Source organism: Apodemus sylvaticus, chromosome 3 (genome assembly GCF_947179515.1).
Source record: "Apodemus sylvaticus chromosome 3, mApoSyl1.1, whole genome shotgun sequence".
In the NCBI taxonomy this organism is placed as follows: Eukaryota; Metazoa; Chordata; class Mammalia; order Rodentia; family Muridae; genus Apodemus; species Apodemus sylvaticus.
Window position 1 is genome coordinate 121975641 of NC_067474.1, and position 5491 is coordinate 121981131.

Here is a 5491-nt window from a genome sequence, read left to right on the forward strand (position 1 = left end):
TGGAGGCATTTTCTCAACTGAGGTTCCTTCCTTTCAGATAACTCGAGCTTGTTTCAGGCTGACCTAAGACCAGCCAGCACATAGGGTCATCTTCCCCATTGTACAGATGAGGAAAGTGAGGCTCAGAAAAGGGTCAAATGAATTGCACGGAGGCTGACAAGGGCACAAGCTGTCTGGTCACACCCATGTGCCTCAAGAGCAAAGGAAGGCATGGGCATGAGAGGCAGAGTCACTGGTCCCTGTGCTGAAGGTGGCTCAGAAGGCCACTGCTGGTCAGTGAGTCATATTCTCCAGGAAGAGGAATCCCTGTCCTCTGTACAACCACCTAAGTCTCAAAGATTACTTTTTTCAAAACCAATATGAGAAAAATCACCCAAACAAGGGAGTATCTCAAGAGTGTGCTTCCTAGTACATGCAGATCTGGATATCTGACTGCCTCCTGTGTGGGCAGTGATCACCATGGGCCTCTGGTGCTCTTGAATAAGATAGTGAGGCTCATTAAGTTAACTTAGGAGGGTGTTTCAGTGTTAAAAGTGTGGGAAACTTGGGGCTCTCCTGCTCTGCACATCACTCTACAATCGAGGAAAGACCTTTAAAAAAAATGTGGCACTTCCAGTCTAGGTAGATGCCTATGGTAGCAGGGCTCAGAGCTCCTTGGTTTGTTGGTCCCTAGGGAGTCATTCTAGCCAGGGTTGCCTCTCCCCATCCCCCAGTTCTAGGTCTTGGCCTGAAGCCAAGGACGGCGCACGGGACCTGGGAGAGGCAGCCAGAGAAGGGATCAAGGAGTCTTGACTTGCTGTCAACTGGGCCCCGTGTGATGTGTGGAGTGCAAGAGTAAGACATTCAGGCTAGCAGGTGCTCACCACAGCACCTCATAGGAGGTGGAATACCTCTGTCTAACCCCTAGGAATGCCACAAATCAAATCTGTCTCTTCTGAGGAAGGAACGTGACGTGTCAGGAGAGGGGACAGTGGCAAACTGGGACAATGCAGAAACTATTGTCACATCTCCTTCCGCTGGACTTCACCAGCTCAGCGGGCATGGGTAGCCTGGTCACTCTTCCACCATGGAACCCAGCAGGCTCTGCAAATCGGGCTTGCTGTCTGCTGGTGGGACAGTCAGGGAAACCCCTGAGGCGACAGGGAAGGGAGGGGGAAGAGGGAGGAGGCCGGCGGATTCCAAGACGCTGGCTCAGGAAAGCTGGTGTGCAACTTGTTTTGAACTCTGCCCTCCAGCCGTAGCTTGGCCTTCACAATCTTTATAAGATGTGAGGTGACCTTGAAGAAATCTCCTCCGAGCTTCCCAGGGTCTTGGAAAGGGCTAGAGTTTACATAAGAGGTGGAAGTTAACAGCAGATTCCAGCCTTTCAGAGTTCCCATGCTGACTCGGGACTTTTCTGTAATGTTGCCGCCTTTGAGTCACCCTTAGGGAAGTAACCCAGGCACCTGTGCGCCTAGTAGGAACCCTAAGCTCATTAGTTTACAAGCTGGACTTGAATGGAATAGTTTGGCCTGTGGATGTCCTACTGTACCAAACTGGTGCTTCTTTGAATCTCTCCAGGAAAAAAAAAAAAAAACAAAAAACCAACAGTTTCTCAATCGAAAGCTAACCCTCTGGCAGCCCAGGGAGAACTGAGACTCCCGTTCTAATACAAAGGCTGGAAAAGGTGCCGGGTGTCCCTGCTCCAATCACCGGGCAGGAGCGCCCTCTGTCTACTCCACTCAAGGCTTCTGCTGACAGGCCAAGGCCCAACCTTACCTACATAAAGTAAGCAACTTTCTTTCTTTCTTTCTTTCTTTCTTTCTTTCTTTCTTTCTTTCTTTCTTTCTTTCTTTATTTATTTTTGGTATAGAATAGAGTTTATTCAGAGTAGGGGATGGGAGTTAGTGGTAGAGAAAGGTAGAGAGAGAGAGAGAGAGAGAGAGTAGAGAAGAGAAGTGGAATGGAGGCCAGCCATGACCACGTGGAGTGGGGGAGGAGAGCCCAAGGGGCAGAGAGGTGAGAGTATGTGGGAGAGAGGAAAGAGCAAAGAGCAGCAGCTTTCTTTTGAGACCTAGGCCTACCCGCCCAGAGGCAGCACCACCCACAGTGGGCTGGACCCTTCCACATCAATCACTAAGAAAATGCTTACAGGCTTGGCTACAGCCCAATCTTATGGAAGCATTTTCTCAGTTGAGGTTCCCTCCTCTTAGATGATTCTAGCAAAACATCAAGTTGAAACAAAAACTAGCCAGCATAGGGAAGAGTATTGGCTTTGCACGTACACGGCCTTGGACTTCAGCCCCATAGACGCGGAGGACCCTAAAGGAAGCGTGTAGTGTTCACAGTGAGAGCCCCACCATGCTCAGCTGGTAAGAAAAAAAAAAAAAAAAGAAAAGATGCCAGGCATCCTCAGTGAGCATGCTCCAGTCTGAACTTCAGTTTGTCCTATTGGTCACAGCCAGCTCTACCAAGGCGCTGCCGGTGCCCACCTGTCCCTGTGCACCAGCTGGTCACCGGGATTTAGACCGGGACTGCTTTCTTCTGACACACACTCACTGTGTCAGCGGTGGTCCACCTTGTGGGCTCTGATAGCACAGCTTGGAAGGGGCACTCCCCGCCCGCTCAGGACTCCCCACAACCTGGTGGGATTCCACACCTGAGTGAGGGAAATCGCTGGGCTATTAGAGAGGTGCTGGAACCTGAGGTAACTTCTGTGAGACTCGTGCGTCTGACATTCATTGGACCCAGGTCCTCATTTAGGGCAAGCTCGGCTTGTGCTCCACAATCAACTGCATGGAGTTCAGTGGGCAGAGCCAGGAGCCAGCCTCATGGTCACCTCCACACCGCCCTTCTCCACAGGTAGCCGAAGGCCTCCGGAGGCCCGAGGTTACAAACCCTGGCTCTCAGTGTTCACTCAAGGCCCTGTTCAGGTAGAAGCCAAAAGGCACAGGAAGCCTGGAGCCTGCGTCACACCTAAGAGAGCCTTTTACAGTCAGACAGGTGCAGCTGTTGTCGGGAAATGGAAAAGTGGTCTCCAAACTGAGGTATCCAAACCAGACCAGATGACCCATGGATGTCAGAAAAAAAAATTATCAGTGTTCATCTTGGCTGGTCTTTCCCTAGAAGCCAACCCCAGACCTGAACTAAGGACTTGCATACAAAGAGATAAAGAAAAATGGGAAGTGACATGGTGGGGGGGGGGGAGAAGGGGGAGCGTGGGCAACGAAAGTCACATACATCAGAAAACAAAAAGTCTGTAAAACACCGGTCAGTTCTGCTGGGCACAGAGAGGCTGAGGATTTTTAGATACCAGCTTCCACCCAGGAGGGGCAGCGTCTGCAGGGTGTGGTGCTGTCTCTGGGACTTCTGCCCTCCATGGGTTGTAAAGCCTGCAGCGGCACTCAGATAAACCTGTGCCACCAGAGGTGAAAACCCCGCAGCACACGTGATTTTCATTTGAATACTCCACCCAGGTTACCTCCTGGGCGGAGTATTCAAATGAACTTCCCAGGTTTCCTGCCTACAGAGGCAGGGATTCTAAATCTGCCCACCTGTTCTAGGGTGATGGCGACCATCGGGAATATAATAGTTGTCAAAAATAATATTTCTTTCTTTCTTTTTTTCTTTTCTCTCTCTCTCTCTCTCTCTCTCTCTCTCTCTCTCTCTTTTTTCCGAAACAGGGTTTCTCTGTGTAGCCCTGACTGTCCTGGAATTCACTCCATAGACCAGGCTAGCCTCAAACTCAAAACTCCACCTGCCTCTGCCTCCCAAGTGCTGGGACTAAAGGCATGCGCTACCACTGATTTTTTTTTTGGGGGGGGGGGGGAGGGGGTTGGGGTTTTTTTTGTTTGTTTTTGGGTTTTTTGGGGAGGTTTTTTTTGGGGGGGGGTTCGAGACAGGGTTTCTCTGTATAGCCCTGGCTGTCCTGGAACTCACCCTGTAGACCAGGCTGGCCTCGAACTCAGAAATCCACCTGCCTCTACCTCCCAGAGTGCTAGGATTAAAGGCATGCACCACTATCGCCTGGCGACAAAAATATATTTCTTAAATGTACTCATTCTATAAGGTAAATGGTTTTTTTAAAGTTTTATTGCAGTTATTTTTTAACTTTTTAAAAAAGATTATCTATCTATCTATCTATTTGATGTGTGTGAGTACACTGTAGTTGGTGTGAGCCATGGTTGCCGGGAATTTTGAATTCAGGACTTCTGCTTGCTCCAGTCAGCTTGCTTGCTATTTATTATTATATGTGAGTGCACTATAGCTGTCTTCAGACGCACCAGAAGAGAGCGTCAGATCTCTTTTTCCGATGGTTGTGAGCCACCATGTGGTTGCTGGGATTTGAATTTAGGACCTTCGGAAGAGCAGTCAGTGCTCTTAACCGCTGAGTCATCTCTCCATTTATGTTTATATTTATATTTAACTTTTAAAAAAGATTTATTTTTTATTTTATATGAAGCCCAATGTTCACATGAAAGCTAAGTGATTTGGTATGTGGCTCTAACCCAAGAAGAGGCTGGCTATTAGAACCCTTAGCTCTTTCAGATGGTATTTTAGATTTCCTGTTTGTGATGGTGTGTTTCTAGTCTATAGAAAGCTCGTTGGATAGCCTGATCTTATTTCCTGATACTTCGCTGACTTGACTGCCAGTTTGAAGAGTCTGTGGGTCAGTTTTTACATAGAGAATTTTGTTATCTCTGTGACTAGAGAACGTTTGGTTTCATTTCTTCCACAACCACAACTTGGACCCACGTGAGGAGGCCACTGGCAAAACCTGCTCTGAAAAACGTGTCTGAAATTGCTTTAGTATATAAGTTCTGTGGCTGAGTCTGTCGGGTCTCCACAGCCTCTTCTCGGGGGACAACCGGTTCCCCCACCATGCTCAACTGTCACTGATGTAAACAGTGAGGGAAACATCACAGGATGCTGTCACTCACCCCTGCGGACCCACCTCTGACTGCACCGGTAAACCCACCATACTAGGCTCAGATGCTAGGTGCAGAAGCTACTTCAATGGCTGGACACTAGAAGTCAGCCATCATCTCCTGCCAGCATGAGGCTCCATTGAGCTTCCAGAGTGTCCTAGCCCTAGTGTGGAGATGGGATTTTCCTACAAGGGGGGAGTGGGGGGGGCGGGGAGTGAGGGCGTGGGCACCCAGACTACCGCACAGCCAATCTCCTCTCCCCCGCTCATTCTAGGACAATGAGTTAGGAACCCACGCTCTGCCCTGCAGCTACAGTGCAAGGGGTTGCAGGGAGTCGCTCACGGTCCCTCTAACACCCACCTGCTGTCTGGCTCCCAAATTCACATCACCAGCTGACGGAATGCTTAGGACAATGGATCTCTTGTAACAAAAGATACCTGGCCCCCTGCTGTCCCAGCAGACACTGTGACTTTTGACCACAGGGCTACAGCAAAGATGACCCTCCCGCCTGCTCCCTCTCCCAGGCATTCTCCAAGACGACCCTGCTTCCTTTCCCAGTCCCAAGATTTCTCTTCTGGCCTTGG